The 18052-nt window shown below is 42.2% G+C and overlaps 1 long non-coding RNA gene across 1 annotated transcript; it reads right to left on the reverse strand.

The window, feature by feature from the left end:
- Positions 1–15864: 15864 nt before the first annotated feature.
- Positions 15865–17536, reverse strand: LOC126622195 (uncharacterized). Its single transcript, XR_007623358.1, has 5 exons — positions 17280–17536; positions 17099–17196; positions 16918–17015; positions 16016–16742; positions 15865–15945 (listed from the first exon to the last, which is right to left on the reverse strand). It is a non-coding gene; the product is annotated as an uncharacterized LOC126622195 (long non-coding RNA).
- Between the last annotated feature and the right edge of the window lie 516 nt (positions 17537–18052).

Genomic DNA, 18052 nt, shown 5'->3' on the forward strand with positions numbered 1-18052 from the left:
TGTAAGGTACCATAGTGATCTGCACACCATATCGTTGAACCATGTAGTTCCCAATACCTTAGTGAGCAGATTCACATTGAATTCATCTCAAAGACTATGCCGAGAAGACTAAAAGAACACTTAAAAGTTAAGGGTCAAACAAGTCCACCAATCTGGAATACAAGGTAACTGGAATTAATGCATGACATCTCGCTACAACAGTAGCTTTCGGATTATTCAATCACCAATGGAAAGGGTTCACTCAACAAAGTATTTGTTGGGTGATTGAAGAATTAATGATCATAGCCAAATTTCAATGTCTGTGCAATTCTTCTGAACAGTCTACCTGTCTCTGAAATAATACGAACTGCAGTAGAATAAATAGTTACCTAAAGTTGACCAGACTATTTTCCAACACAAAGAGGTGGCTATGGCATCATGGTCAAAATAGATGTTGATCGAAATGCCATGAAATCAGATAAATTCAAGTATGAAAAATTCACTGAGAGATCTAAAATGTTGTCCATCCAGACCAACGGAAGTGAGTTGGCTTGTTTAGTCGATCCATAATCATCGATACATCATCATAATCTCCTCATGTACCATAAACCTCATACTGGGAGATAATGGTGATATTTCCCATCTCTTCTTCAATACAATAAGTGATTATAACCACCCGAACGATTTCTTGAGGATTCGTAGGTAACGTCATATCAATACTGTTGGAAGTATGCCCACAAAGCCACTCATTTGATGTAATAGCTTTTGGAATACTTAATGTATTAAACTATTATATGTTTAATGAAGGGCAAAACTTATTGTTAATCACTATTTATTGTATCATGTGCTTAAGCAATAAGGGAATCCAAGGAATGTATATGATCTAAGAGAGAAGTGATTTAAGTAAGTTAGATTAACGAGACCTTTCTCTTATGTTCATTCCTAAAACGTTCCTAGCCATAGGATTGCCAATTGGGCATTGACAATCCGCTAAGGTTAGTATGTGTTATGTCAACTCAAGCATGAGTATGACTATTCTCAAGTCATTTAGTGTTGGACACTAAGACAAACACATAGGTGCTTGAAAGAGTAATCGAGTACACTGAACAACGATCAAAAGAGAGTTCGAACATACATATCATGTAAGAACTCGTAAGTTGCAATATGCAAAGTAGTCCTTTGACCTGAGGCATCATAGATGTCTAATGGTTAGGTCCTTGATCTTTGATCATGTCAAAGGCATTCCATCGAGAGTGTCCACGGCATTGTTGGGGTCAAGCTATCTAGTCATGTAGGCATATGAATGCACAACAAGGGATCTCTAACCTTCCATAGTGGAAGGAGAATACTCTAAGATATGATTCAGGAGTCTTTGGCCAAAGCATACGAATATGACTTAGGAAGTATGTTCCAAATCATATTCAATTAAATCATATAGATAAGTATTAAATTGGATAGTAGACATGAAACAAACTATCACTCAAACAATGTGATTAAGAGTATTGTATTAGAGAAAGACCGTATTGCATTGAAATTGTAACTGGATAGGTTCTCCAACCAATTCTATTTAGCTTGGGTAGCCATGACATGCTGCTAGGTGTCACTCATGGTTTGTGGAAGCCCTTGAAGACAACATTTCAATTCTCTCTTTGTTGAAGATTAGTGTTTGCTAATCTTCAAGGGCTTCCACAAACCATGAGTGACACCTAGCAGCATGTCATGGCTACCCAAGCTAAATAGAATTGGTTGGAGAACCTATCCAGTTACAATTTCAATGCAATATGGTCATTCTCTAATACAATACTCTTAATCACATTGTTTGAGTGATAGTTTGTTTCATGTCTACTATCCAATGTAATACTTATCTATATGATTCAATTGAATATGATTTGGAACATAATTCCTAAGTCATATTCGTATGCTTTGGCCAAAGACTCCTGAATCATATCTTAGAGTATTCTCCTTCCACTATGGAAGGTTAAAGATCCCTTGTTGTGCATTCATATGCCTACATGACTAGATAGCTTGACCCCAACAATGTCGTGGACACTCTCAATGGAATGCCTTTAACATGATCAAAGATCAAGGACCTAACCATTAGACATCTATGATGCCTCAGGTCAAAGGACTACTTTGCATATTGCAACTTACGAGTTCTTACATGACATGGATGTTCGAACTCCCTTTTGATCGTTGTTCAGTGTACTCGATTACTCATTCAAGCACCTACGTGTTTGTCTTAGTGTCCAACATTAAATGACTTGAGACTAGTCATACTCACACTTGAGTTGACATAACACATACTAACCTTAGCGGATTGTCAATGCCCAATTGGCAATCCTATGGCTAGGAACGTTTTAGGAATGAACATAAGAGAAAGGTCTCGTTAATCTAACTTACTTAAATCACTTCTCTCTTAGATCAAATACATTCCTTGGATTCCCTTATTGCTTAAACACATGATACAATAAATAGTGATTAACAATAAGCTTTGCCCTTCATTAAACATATAATAGTTTAATACATTAAGTATTCCAAAAGCTATTACATCAAATGAGTGGCTTTGTGGGCATACTTCCAACAATCTCACACTTGCACTCAAAGCCACCTTCCCATGTATCTAATACCCATCTTTTCCATATGGCGGTCAAGTTGGATTTGAGACATTGGCTTTGTCAGTGGATCTGCTATGTTATCTACTGAGGTAACTTTAAGGATGTTGACTTTCCCCTCGGCAGCATATCTTCTAATGATATTAAAGCGCCTGTCAAAATGCTTGTTCTTTTGATGAGCCCTGGGTTCCTTGGCTTGAGCTATCGCCCCACTATTATCACAGTACAAAGTTACTGGTGATGTAATGGTTGGAACCACTCCAAGTTCAGTAATGAACTTCTTCATCCAGAACGCTTCTTTGCTGGCTTCAGCTGCAGCGACATATTCTGCCTCCGTCGTGGAATCAGCAATTACATCTTGTTTCTTGCTTTTCCAGCTAACAGCCCCACCATTTTGAGTGAATACATATCCGGAGTTGGAACTTCTATCATCGACGTCAGATTGGAAATCTGCGTCTGTATAGGCTTCCACTCACAACTCTGTTGCTCCTCCATAAACGAGGAACATGTCCTTAGTTCTTCTTAAGTACTTAAGGACCGTCTTGACAGCTGCCCAGTGTTCTGATCCTGGGTTAGATTGATATCGACTAGTAATGCTCACAGCATATGCGATATCAGGCCTTATGCATATCATGGCATACATGAGACTTCCTATGGCGGAAGCATAAGGAATAGCACTCATCTGCCGAATCTCTTCAGGAGTCTTAGGTCCCATGGACTTAGAAAGGTGAATTCCATGTCTCACATGAAGAAAACCTTTCTTAGATTGTTCCATCTGGAACCTACTTAGCACCTTATCTATGTACATAGATTGGGATAATCCAATTAATTTTTTGGATCTATCACAATAGAGCTTTATCCCAAGTACATAAGATGCATCTCCTAAATCTTTCGTGTGGAAGGTTTTGGACAACCACACTTTTACAAAAGAAAGTACTGCAGTGTCATTCCCGAATAGTAATATGTCATCCACATATAACACTAGGAATACTACTGCATCCCCAAGGACTTTTTGATAAACACAATTGTCTTCGTTTTGAGTAAAACCAAACGTTTTGATTTCAGTACCGAAATGAATGTTCCAGCTCCTGGAGGCTTGCTTAAGTCCATAAATGGACCTTTGAAGCTTGCATACCTTAGTCTTTTCAGACTTGGACACGAAACCTTCAGGTTGAGTCATATAGAGCTTTTCCTCTAGGTAGCCGTTCAGAAAAGCCGTCTTCACGTCCATTTGCCATATCTCATAATCATGGTACGCAGCTATAGCAAGCAAAATCCGAATGGACTCAATCATGGCTACAGGAGAGAAGGTTTCTTCATAGTCAATCCCTTCTCGTTTCCTATAACCCTTGGCTACTAGTCTAGCCTTATAAGTCTCCACGTTCCCATCAACGCCTATCTTCCTCTTCAAGACCCATTTGTTTCCAACAGGTACTATACCTTCTGGAGGGTCTACAAGAGTCCAGACCTGATTTTGATACATGGAATCCATCTCGGATTTCATGGCCTCTTGCCATCTCTTTGAATCAATGTCGGACATTGCTTCAGTGTAGTCTCTAGGGTCTTCCTTTGTGTCATTGTCACCTAGAAGGTGCAATTCCCCAAAGTCATTATCTAAGCCATACCTCTTAGGTGGCTTGCTAACCCTTTCAGATCTACGTGGAGCTAGGGGTTCAGGAACAGGGTTGTTAACTTGTCGAGTGCTTGTTTGTGGTTCATCATTAATCTCATTAATTTCCATCGTTTTACTTATAGTTCCTTTAAGAACAAATTCATCCTCTAGAAACTTAGCAGTTCTAGCGACAAAAACTTTTTGGTCGTCAGGATGGTAGAACTCATATCCCATAGTTTCTCTAAGATATCCCACAAAATAGCACCTAACTGGTCTCGCTTCAAGCTTCTTGACATATGCTTCACAACCCCAAATCTTAATGTGATTAAGACTTGGCTTTCTTCCATGCCATATCTCATAGGGCGTCTGTGAAACTGACTTGGAAGGTACTCTATTAAGTAAGTAAGATGCTGTATATAGAGCGTATCCCCAGAATGTTACTGGTAGATCAGTGGAACTCATCATAAAACGAACCATGTTCATCAAGGTTCGATTTCTCCTTTCAGAAACTCCATTAAGTTGTGGAGTTCCCGGTGGAGTCCACTGTGATATTATTCCACACTCTTTAAGATAATCTAGGAACTCGCTACTTAGATACTCTCCCCCTCGATCTGATCTTAGGATCTTTATCTGTTTCCCAGTTTGCTTCTCAACTTCATTCTTGAATTCTTTGAACCTTTCAAAGGATTCTGACTTGTACTTCATAAGTTACACATAGCCAAACCGAGAGTGATCATCGGTGAATGTGATATAGTAGGAGAAGCCTCCTCTCGATGTAGTAGACATAGGTCCACATACGTCAGTGTGGATTAACCCTAGAATTTCAGTGGCACGCTCTTATTTCCCAGTGAATGGAGATTTGGTCATCTTCCCTTTTAAGCAACACTCACAAGTACCCATTTGGTCATTACCTAATGGGCGAAAATATCCGTCTTTCGACATCTTGCGAATCTTATCAAGGTTCACATGTCCAAGTTTAAGATGCCACATCTTTTCTTGGATAACTTCTTCTCTAGCCCTTTTGGGTTTTGAGGTATTCCCGCTTTCAATACAGTACATCCCACTACTTGTCTCTAGGTGAAAAAGTCCCTCTATCATATTACCATGAGAGATAATACGACCGTTCAAGTATAAAGTGCAACTCATTTTGTCAAACAATACTGAGTGCCCATCTCGTAAAAGCTTAGAGATAGAAATCAAATTCTTTATACATGAAGGAAAATATAAACAATTTTTAAGTTCCAAGACTTCCCCAGATGGCAGTTTAATCATGTAGGTGCCTATTGCTTTAGTAGAGATCTTAGTGTCGTTCCCAACTCGCATAATCATCTCCCCATTGCGCAATGTCCTGCTCCCTGTTAGTCCCTGCAACGAACTGCAGTTATGTTGACTAGCGCCTGAATCAAATATCCAAGAATTGGAGTTAATTGTAAAAGCACTCTCTATGACAGAAATAGTCCCTTCAAAAGTTCTTGTCATAAGGCTCGCAATGCGCACCCTGTATTTCTTCTTCCAACGTTCATCCTTTCCACAATGAAAGCATGTTCCTTTGGATTTTCTTGCCTTCTTCTTATGCAACCTTTTCCTTGTGATTGCATTCTCACTCCCACTGTCCTTTTTGAAACCTTGTTCAAACTTACAGCACATATCAATCATCTCGGTAAAAGTATGATTGAATCTATTCGCTTTATAGTTTACAATAAACTTGGTGAAATCATCCGAGAGAGATGCAAGGAAAAAGTCTTGGGCCATTTTCCCATCGATGGAAGTTCCTAAACTTTCAAGATCTTGAAAGATCCTTCCCATCTTTTGTCCATGTTTATGAACTGATGCCCCCTTTGCCATTTTGACATTCAATAGACTACAAACATTTGAGAATCGTACATTACTAGTCTCAATGTCATGCATCTTATGCAAACTATCAACCATGGCACAAGAAGTGTCCATGTGCTCATGTAGCTTCTTAAGCTCCTCACTAAGTGAAGTGAGGATTAAGCATTTGGCTTGTAAGTCATCCTCATGGTGTCTATCATAATTTTGACACTCCTCATTTGAAGCTAGTTTCGTAGAAGGTACATGAGGAGGGGATTGCTTAAGCACATACAATATGTCTTTCACCTTTGAGACATTCTCAATGTGGCGATACCAAGCAAGGAAACGTTGGCCCCTAAGGCCCCTTTTGTCAAGTATAATGGTGGGTGTAATTTTAGGCATGTCGTTAACTACATAACATAACAGAAATCGTATTAGATTGTTGATTTTAAAACTACTTGATTGGGTCTTAAATCAAATAGTACCACCCACTATTTTTGGCAAATTCCACATCCCTCAATGGAATTCGAGAGTTGTGTTGAACTCTTAGCGGGGTATGGGAGACTCACCATTATCAAGCCCACCTCATGATGATACGATGTTGGTTAGCAAAAATAATGATGAGAGAATAACGCTTTAATCATTTACAACTCTTGTAATTACCCATCTTGTTTGGCCTCTAGAGAATGATGCCTCACAATGATATGATGTTGGCACCATTGCACTTAGTTAAGTTATTCCCACCATGCTAGTTCGTGTAGGGGTTCAAGAATAGCCTCACAATGATATGATGTCGGCCATCCTCGTTGCCTACCTCACTACATCATGTATGTATATACGGACTCCTCTTGAATATAAGCACATACTTTGAACTCCCCCATCATAAGGTGAGCCGTTGTAGGAGTCACAAACGATTGGAGCCCATCATGGTGGAAGGCTGTTGGAAATGTGCCCTAAAACCAATCATATGATGATACTTTACGGACATTTCACATGTTAAACTAATCTAGTTTAACTATAAAGGGCAAAGATTATTGTTTGAGCCGTCTCATATAAATGTTATATGCTTAAACGATAAAGTCCAAGGAATATGTGATTGGGAGAATGCGATCTAAAGAAGTTAGATTCATGAGACCATTCTTTCGTAGACACATCCTAAACGTTCCTGATCATAGGATTGCCAATTGGGCATTGACAGTCCGTTAAGATCAGTACGTACTGTGTCTTCTCTCAGGGAGAGTGACTAGTCTCGAGTCATTGGTGTGTGTGACATCAAGAGAAGTACGTAGGTGCTCAATAGAGAATGAGTTCATTGAACACGATCAACGAAGAGTTCTCATATTCATGTCACATGAGAACTCATGGTTGGGATAATGCAAAGTAGTCCTTTGACCTGAGGCATCACAGTTGTCTTGTGGTTAAGTCCTTGATCTTTGATTATGTCAAAAGTCACTCCAAAAGGAGGGTGTCCACGGCATCGTTGGGGTTAAGCCACTTAGTCATGGAGGCAAGTGAATGCGCAACAAGGGATCTCTAACCTTCAAACCGTTTGAGGGAGAATACTCTATGATATGATTAAGAATCTTTGGCCAAAGTATGAATGAGATTTAGGAAAGCGTTCCAAATCACATTCAAGGTAATCATATAAGCACACGAATCACATTGGATAGTAGACATGAATAAATAAACTATCAAACCAAACAATGTGGTCAAGAGTATTGTATTAGAGAAAGACCGTATTGCATTTGTAATCCTAAACTGAATAGGTTTTCCACCTCTTCTGATTAGCTTGGGTAACCATGATATGCTGCTAGGTGTCACTCATGGTTTGTGGAAGCCCTAAACGTGTGTAATCACTAAAGGGAGAATTGAAAGTAAGTTTCAATTCACAATCGATGTGAAATGGTTTTAATCGCCCACTGCCTCGCTAAAAGGAACCTAATGGATCGTACACCGTGTAAGGTGAAGATTGAAGAAACAATGGAGATGAGTAAGAATGATTAAATGGTTTAATTATTTATTAATGGCAAGGATTAATTAATATGTTAATTAATCAAACAAATAAGTTCGTTAAAGACCTCGGGATAGTTTTTGGACCTTAAGGCCCAATGGGCTTCGAACGTCAAGCCCATTGACTTAAGTTGTATGACAACTTAATGACTAAATATTCACAAAGGCCCAAACAACCCAAATACACCCTAAGGCCGGCCATATTGTTAAGGGTAGTGAACTTGGACTTATTTACAAGTTTGCCACTCAAATGAATAAAGCTATAAATATGACTTTATAGCCAAAATTCATTTAGGGTTTGTTTTGGAGAAAATTGGAGAGAACATGTCTCTCCATTTCTCTCTAAAGAGGCCGGCCCCTTGGAGGGTGCATCTAGCAATCCCACTACTCCAAGGTCACTCATTTCTTCTCCAATCTAACCTTGGTGAAGAGACTTAGAGGTTCTCAATTTTGGGAACTTGGAGAAACCTTTTCATCCATCCAAATCCATAGATTTAAGATGCAAGGAATGAAGGCCCTCTCTTTGGGTGATTAGCCTTTGCTTATGCAAAGAGGAATCTACAAAGGTATAAATCTCAACTCACTTTGTTTTGAGTTGATTAATGGTTCACCAATCTACTAGGCTTTGAATTTCTTGGTTAATGTTTTGTTTTTAAGTGCATGCTAGCATGATTCCGCCTTTAATTGTTAATTGCATGCTTATAGATGTTGCTTAAATGAACATGTTTTCACAAAATCTTTCTTCAAAGGCCTACGAAGAGATGTTCAAAACATCTCTCGCTTATCAACTTAATATTCGTTTTGTTGAGGGAGTAGTGTTGGGCTACATCAATTTTATTTTAATCTTTGTTTGTACCATACTTGACCAATCCCGAAACTACCGAGCACCGGCCAACGCTATACTGTCAAGGACCCAGAAGAGTTCCCCTCCGACCAGGAGGCCAATCACTACTCGACACGTGTCAAGATTAGAAGCCAATCAGAGCGCAGCACGTGTCAACATCAAGAACCAATCATAACATGACACATGTCAATGTGACAAAGCTACAAGTTTTTCTATAAATAGGGGTCATTCCCCCACAATATGGCCTAATGCCATTTTGTGTTAAATCATTCACAAGAACTCACTAAATTGAGAGCTTGATCCTTTGTACTTGTGTAAGCCCTTCACTACTAATAAGAACTCCTCTACTCCGTGGACGTAGCCAATCTGGGTGAACCACGTACATCCTGTGTTTGCTTCTCTGTCTCTATTCATTTACGTACTTATCCTCACTAGTGACTGAAGCAACCAAGCAACCAAGCGAAGGTCACAAAACCTGACACTTTCTGTTGTACCAAAGTCTTCGCTGATTTTGTGCATCAACATTTGGCGCCGTCTGTGGGAAACGACACTTATTCCTACTCTCTTCAGCTGTGTCAAGCTGGTTTCTATCATTCGTACACTTTCTTTTGATCAGGCATCCCTCTCCAACATGGGAAGCGAAGGAAGCCACAGCACACAGAATGACACCCCCCTTGCACATAGTGCGAAACAACGAAAGAAGGAAGGAAAACGAGTTCTTCTTCAAGCTAAAGTCGATGAGTTGGAAGCTCAGAACAACAAGATAGCAATGAGGAATGAGGTCCTCCAGGAGCAATATGAGAAGCTCTTCGAGACACTCCACAAAGCTAGGCAAGCTCAGACACGCGAGCTTGTTGCCCCCGTGGGAGAGCTTGTTGCCCCCGTGGAAGTCAACCATCAACTGGGTGCCCTCCAACATGGAGGGTCACATGCATTCGACATAGATATCCCTGATAGGGAACAGATTACCCCTCGACTTGATAATCAACATGAGGCTTCTCTTAACCCAGTTGCTTCGACCCGAACCATGAGAAGTGGAGGGAGACACCTCTTTGCTGAAGGGGCAGAAGGATCGAAAGCCGTCTTTCGCGATTGTCGGGATTTCCTGAAGCAACGTCGAGAGAATTCCATCCATATAAGCTCAAAGATCAATGACCCAAGGATTTCTGAGAGACTCGGTCCCCTGCCACGGCCCAAGCCGGCCACCAATTTGGGGAAGGGGCAACAAGTCCTAGAGAGACATGAGGGTACAGGGGACTCAGAGGTGTTCCGACAGACATACCCTGGAAGCCAGTACAGCGAGTCCAGGGAAAAATCACATGCCCTTGATCAAACCTTCCTAATTCCAATAGGAGATGGAGATTTACGAAAGAAAGCTCCAGTGACACATAACTCCGCTCAGGACCCCCTTGTCCTACAACTTCTTGAGGAAGTAAACAAGTTGAAGGCTGAACGTCAGGCTGAAATACCTGACTGGAACCAACCCAGGCCTGGCCCTCTTACAAGGAGGATCCTCAACACCCCCCTTCAAGCAAAGACAAAGCAAAAGCTTGGCTTGCAACTTTATACTGGAAAAGAGGACCCGATTGAGCACCTTAACCTCTTTGAGTCCACCATGGCATACCGGATGCACACCGACGAAGAGCGATGTCTTCTCTTCCCCTCCACCCTCTCTAGTGGAGCTCTAAATTGGTATTGTCGTCTTACACCTGAGACGGTAGACTCATTTGAGGAATTGAGGAAACTATTTGTTTCCCAACACATTTTCCAAACCGATCGCTTGCACTCTGCAGATGACTTGTACACTATCCGCCAGAAGCCAGACGAGTCATTACGTATGTATGCTGGCCGCTTCAGCCATGAATACTCCCGGTGTGCCGAGGCAGACGACAAGACTGCCCTCAAAGCCTTCACGGCAGGCCTACGTGATTGTTTCTTTAAATACATGATCAATGCCAATACTTGGAAGACTTACTCTGAGGTGATGGCGCAGGCTTATAACCATGCCTCCGCCGAGGCAAAGACATATCAGGAGAAACCCCCTACAACCATCCTTTATCAACAAGTGGGAGGTGGAAGCCAGACTCACCTAAATGAGAAGACCTCGACTTTCCAAACAGCAGTGGCACCTCCCCATGCCTTGCATAATGCTTCACCGAATCAACAGACATATCAATTTCAAGGCAAGAGGAAGGATTTCCATCCTCACCACTCTCCTTTCAGTAAAAAGAGTAAGGGACACTATCCCGATAACCAAGGGTATCGCCACAATAACGCTCGCCCCCAGGCAGTCAATGCAGTGGGTCAAACCCGCGTCAAGATACCCCCTACCCCAAGGTATGAGACATACACGCCCTTGAATGCCACATGCGCGGTCATTTACCCCAGCATAGCTCACCTGATACCAAAGCCAAAGCCGAGGCACCCAGATTACACGCCCCCGAATAACGCGGGCATGTTTTGTTGCTACCATGAGCATAACGGCCATGATAGCGAGAAATGTATCATCCTCCGTGATCGTATTGAAGCTTTGGCACGAGAAGGAAAAATTGATCAATTCCTCCTTCACCCTCAAAGGGATAACCGTAACCAACGCCAGGTGAATGTCATATATTCCATAAGCGGCGGCACACCCATATCTGAATCTTCCAATAGGGCCATGAAAAACAGTGAACGAATTCTGAGGCCTGGTCACCAAGTGTTTCACGTGGAAGACATCAGGGGAGGGAAGTATCAAAAGCCTAACTGGGATCCGATATGTTTCTACCCTGAGGAAGAAAGAGGCATCATCTACCCTCATAACGACCCATTGATCGTGGAGGCTCACATAGCCAACTTTGATGTTCGACGAATCCTCGTAGACACAGGGGCTTCGGTCAATATCATGTTTGCCGAAGCTTTCAGGGCACTCAGTGTAGCTGAACACTTGCTCGATCGCTCGATTTCTCCTCTGATAAGCTTCTCCGGTGATATCGTGCAACCCTTAGGGAGCATACATTTACCCTTTACTATTGGTACAGGCCCTTACACGGCTACCATTACCACTAACTTCCTAGTGGTTGACTGCCCAACGGCATACAATGTCATATTTGGGCGCACAGGCATCAATGATCTCAAGGCTATGGTATCCACGCATATGCTGTTGATGAAATTTCCAACCCCCCATGGCAACGGCTACATCAGAGGAGATCAGCTTAGTGCACGATCATGTTACAACACTTCAGTTAAGCAACAACACTTGCCCGGACCCAAGGAAACCCTGTCTGTACATGACCAAGTCACAAAGACCAGCCTAGATGAAGCGAACTTGGATCTTCCTGATAGCAACAATCAACCCGATGATCCTCGAGATGACTCTTTCACCCAGCAAGCCCAACCTGCTGAAGAGTTGGAGAAGGTACTTATCTCAAGAGATTATCCAGATCGCATGGTGAAGATTGGCACCACATTGTCACCACCCCTTCGGTTAGCATTGATATCTTTTTTGAAAGAGAACACTGAAGTCTTCGCCTGGTCATACGAGGACATGCCAGGCATCTCTCCCGATGTCATCTGTCATCGTTTGAGTATTGACCCCAAGATCAAGCCGGTGAGACAGAAGCGAAGATCTTATGACGCTGAACGATACGAGGCAATGAAAGCAGAAGTTGAAAAACTCAAAGGCATAGGCTTTGTCCGCGAAGTCAATTACCCGACATGGGTAGCAAATGTGGTCCTTGTTAAGAAAAATCCGACCAAAGAAAGTCTTTTGCTTCAAAAGGTCTTGTGGAGAATGTGTGTTGACTACACCGACCTAAACAAAGGGTGTCCGAAAGATAGCTTCCCTCTTCCTCTTATTGACAGACTTATAGACTCTACGGCCGGGTGTGAACTCCTGAGCTTCATGGATGCTTACTCAGGATACAACCAAATCCTCATGAACCCTTCGGATCAAGAACACACAGCCTTCACTACCGACAGAGGACTATACTGCTATAAAGTCATGCCTTTCGGCCTAAAGAATGCAGGAGCGACTTATCAGAGACTAGTCAACTCAATGTTCGCCGAGCAGATTGGGAAGAGCATGGAAGTTTACGTTGATGATATGTTAGTCAAGAGCAAACATGCTGACCAACACATCACCAACCTATCTGAAACTTTCACTATTTTGAAGAGGTATCGAATGAGGTTAAACCCCAACAAATGTGCCTTCGGCGTAGGCTCTGGCAAATTCTTAGGTTTCATGATTAGCCAACGAGGCATTGAAGCTAATCCCGAGAAGATCAAAGCAATCCTCGACATGAAGGAACCGGTAACTTCAAAGGACATCCAGAGCCTTACTGGCAAGGTGGCAGCCTTAACCAGGTTCATTTCTAAGGCCACAGACAAATGTGCTCCCTTTTTTAAAGCACTTAAGGGAAGTAGGAAGTACATTACATGGACTGATGAATGTGCCGAGGCATTCAAAAACCTCAAGGAGTACATGAGTAAAGCCCCTCTACTCTCCAAGCCCGAGGTAGGAGACATTCTCATTATCTACCTATCGGTATCAGCTTCAGCCGTAAGTTCCGTTCTCATTCGAAAGGATGGGAATATTGAGCGACCTGTCTACTACGCTAGCAAAGCCTTACAAGATGCGGAGACACGGTACTCTAACATTGAGAAATTGGCTCTGGTATTGGTCATGTCTGCTCGAAAACTCCGCCCTTACTTCCAAGCGCACTCCATCATCGTGCTTACCAATTATCCTCTTCGACAGATACTCCAAAGTCCTGACACTTCAGGGCGAATGATCAAATGGGCAATAGCGTTGGGTGAGTTTGACATCTCCTACCAACCAAAGCCAGCTGAGAAGGGCCAAGCAGTGGCAGACTTCATTGCCGACTTCACATATCCGGTTGACATTGCTTCTACACCTGAAGCAGTGGCTTCATTACCCCCGGAAGCTCAGAAGATAGAACCAACAACCCCAGCATGGAGTCTGTATGTTGATGGCTCATCCAACCAACAGGGCTGTGGAGCGGGACTAGTCTTGACTACACCCGACAAAGTAGCAATGGAGTATGCTCTTCGTTTCAAATTCAAGGCATCAAATAATGAGGCCGAGTATGAAGCCCTTCTAGCAGGATTACGTTTGGCCAAACACCTCGGGGTTAAACAAATTGATATTTTCAGTGACTCCCAATTGGTGGTCAACCAGGTTACCAACAACTTTGATGCTAAGGACAGCTCCATGGCAGCATATCTTGCGCAAACACAACTTTTGCTCAAGCACTTCCACTACCAGATCACCCAAGTTCCTCGAGCGGCAAACAGTCATGCAGACGCCCTGGCTCGCCTCGCCTCGGCTGTGGAAGACAAGATTGGAAGAAAAATTCATGTCGAACTGTTGGCAACACCAAGCACCATGGCCGCAGAAGTATGCAACTTACAACAGGGGGATAGTTGGATCACCCCGATCTATAATTTCCTTGCTCATGGCACCCTCCCAAATGATAAAGTCCAGGCTAAGCAAATTCGATACAAGTCTACCCGCTACCTGATCATCAATGATCAACTCTATAAGCGAGGTTTTAGCCTGCCATACTTAAGGTGTCTTACGCCTGTCGAGGCGGAAATCGTCCTTCGGGAAATACATGAGGGAGTCTGTGGAGATCATGCTGGATCTCGGTCCCTAGCACACAAGACTTTTCGCCAAGGATATTACTGGCCAACACTCCACCAGGATGCCATCAAAGTATCCCGCTCATGTGACAAATGTCAACGATATGCGGCTATTCCTCATTCCCCTCCAGAGCCTCTTACTCCTATGATCAGCCCTTGGCCCTTCGCCCAGTGGGGACTTGATTTGATCGGCCCAATGCCGGCAGGGAAGGGCAAAGTCTGTTACGCAGTCGTTGCAGTGGACTACTTCACAAAGTGGGCCGAAGTAGAACCCTTGGCAACCATTACTGAGGCAAAGATAGAAGACTTCGTGTGGAAGAACATCCTTTGTAGATTCGGCATTCCCAATGCGATAGTCACTGACAATGGGCGACAGTTCGACAACAAGAAGTTCAGGTTGTTCTGCTCTAAGTTCAACATCAACTTATGCTTTGCCTCTCCAGCTCATCCCCAGTCTAATGGACAAGTTGAGGCCATCAACAAAATAATCAAGCGCACTTTGAAAACCAGCTTGGACAAAGCTAAAGGCTGTTGGCCAGAATTTGTACCCCAAGTTCTTTGGTCATATCGCACTTCATATCGGACTTCAACAGGAGAAACTCCATTCTCACTTGCCTTTGGCACAGAGGCGGTTGTCCCTGTTGAGCTCGAGCAAGCAACATTCCGAGTCCAGAACTACATTCAAAGTGAAAATGACAAACAACTCACCCTCAACTTGGATTTAGTCGAGGAACACAGAAACCAAGCTCACTTGAGGAATGTCGCCTACAAGCAGCGCATCTCCAACTATTATGACTCTAGGGTCAAGCCTCGTTCTTTCAAAATAGGAGACTGGGTCTTAAAGAAAAGATTACTCTGCGACAGAGTCCCGAGTGAAGGCACACTTAGTCCAAACTGGGATGGACCGTATGAAGTCATTGGCATCAGTCGCCCTGGCTCTTACACACTTAGAAGCTCCGATGGCAAGACCCTTGGCCATCCATGGAACGCTGATCACTTGAAGTACTACTACAAATAGACTCACGATGTACAAGTGTTGAGCTATAGCCGTTTGGCATCCTATGTAATGAAGGCCATTTGGCAATGAATTCAATAAAGAGGTAATTTAGCCAACTCAGCCCTCACTCTTTTACATTCATAGCAAGCGATGCCGGAACCCTTCTCAATTAGAAAGCAATCCGTCTTCCACAGTCACTACAAAACAAGCAAATGAAGACCGTGTCAAGCGCCAAAAAAAAAAAAAAAAAAAAAAAAAAAAAAAAAAAAAAAACAGCTTCATCCAAAAAGCTTCACCCGAAAAGCTTCACCTCCAAAGCTTCACCTAAAAAGCTTCACCCGAAAAGCTTCACCTCCAAAGCTTCACCTCCAAAGCTTCACCTAAAAAGCTTCACCCGAAAAGCTTCACCTCCAAAGCTTCACCATCAAAGCTTCACCTAAAAAGCTTCACCCAAAAAGCTTCACTTAAAAAGCTTCACCCAAAAAGCTTCACCATCAAAGCTTCACCTAAAAAGCTTCACCCAAAAAGCTTCACCCGAAAAGCTTCACCTAAAAAGCTTCACCCAAAAAGCTTCACCCGAAAAGCTTCACCTAAAAAGCTTCACCCACAAAGCTTCACCTAAAAAGCTTCACCCAACAAGCTTCACCCGAAAAGCTTCACCTCCAAAGCTTCACCCACAAAGCTTCAACACCAAAGCTTCACCTACAAAGCTTCAACACAAAACCTTGCTCCAAATAAACAAATTTTGTTCACAAAACCCAAGATGCCCTTGAACTTGTACAAAAACACTTGGGTAAACATAAACATTTTTTGTTTTACACCCACAAGGGCCCAAAATTTTCCTTCTTATTTATTCACTTATATATGTTCTCAAACATATTATAATAGATCCAACAACAAGCCAAAGTCCCAAATTTCATAATGGACAAAAGTACAAGCAATTCATCAATAATGAAGGTGCTACAAAAATTGGAATCTGCCCCAAAATAGAAATCCAACCCAGGAGACTTTTTCTCTCTCTCCCTCTTCCGCCTCCTTTCATCTATCAAATTTCTGCAACCTCTGCTCTTCTCCAATGGAGCTGAATTTTGGACACCCTATAGTTCTTGAGCATATGAACAACTTTCAAGAAGGAACCATTTCTGTTTGAGCGACGGAAATTAAAGTGTTGAAGCTCCAAACATGATAGTCGGCTTCTTGCAGATTTCGAAGCTGTTGTGATGTTTCGAAGATCTGGAAATATTTAACCGTTAGTTCATCCTGAATTTTTGATATGTTATGAAAGAGTCGATGAGGAACAACTTCAATGAAGAAAGCATACCGATCTGAACAAGAGAAAATGGAGTTTCGAAGCTCACAACAAATCTGACGGGTTGACAGACAAATAATAACCAGTCATTCATCATACCTGAATTTCTTGAGTTATACAGCTCCGAGGGATCTCAAATTTAGATATGTTGTAGTTCACAAGCTGAGGAACAACTTCAATGAAGAAAGCATACCGATCTGAACAAGAGAAAATGGAGTTTCGAAGCTCACAACAAATCTGACGGGTTGACAGAAAAATAATAACCAGTCATTCATCATACCTGAGTTTCTTGAGTTATACAGCTCCGAGGGATCTCAAATTTGGATATGTTGTAGTTCACAAGCTGAGGAACAACTTCAATGAAGAAAGCATACCGATCTGAACAAGAGAAAATGGAGTTTCGAAGCTCACAACAAATCTGACGGGTTGACAGAAAAATAATAACCAGTCATTCATCATACCTGAGTTTCTTGAGTTATACAGCTCCGAGGGATCTCAAATTTGGATATGTTGTAGTTCACAAGCTGAGGAACAACTTCAATGAAGAAAGCATGCTGATCTGAGCAAGAGAAAATAGAGTTTCAAAGCTCACAACAAATCTGACGGGTTGACAGACAAATGATAAACAGTCACTCATCATACCTGGATTTCTGGAGTTGTACTGCTCCGATGGCTCTCCAATTTGGATATGTTGTAGTTAAGGAATTAACGAACAACTTTCATGAAGACAACTTTGTGATTCGACCTACAGATGATGGTGTTATGTTGAAAAACAGTTCCGGTTGTTAGGGGAAATGAAAAACAATTCCACCAAAGAAACATCATTATGATGTTTCATCATTATGGTGTTTTCATCATTATGATGCTTTCATCATTGTGATGCTTCCATCATTGTGATGCTTCCATTATGATGTTAATGCACCAACGGTTACACCTTCTGCAATTCCACTTATTCGGGCCTAGCAACCTTCATAAACAAAATCTATGAAGAAAAAGTCCGGGGCTACCACTTAGAAAACAAAAGAATGAAGTTTTGGTACTTACGACATGGACTATTAGCAAGACACCTCATTCGTCAACTCCCTCGACTAGAGACTTGGGGGACTCCCACCATATGCTACTACGCCTTGGTACTCAAAAGTTCGTGACTACTCAGTGACTTGGATTTTTCAAGTCTCCAACCGAGAAGTTTTCCTCACTCGGGAAATTAAGGGAACACTACCTCAAACTACAT

Source organism: Malus sylvestris, chromosome 5, assembly GCF_916048215.2.
Source record: "Malus sylvestris chromosome 5, drMalSylv7.2, whole genome shotgun sequence".
Lineage (NCBI taxonomy): Eukaryota > Viridiplantae > Streptophyta > Magnoliopsida > Rosales > Rosaceae > Malus > Malus sylvestris.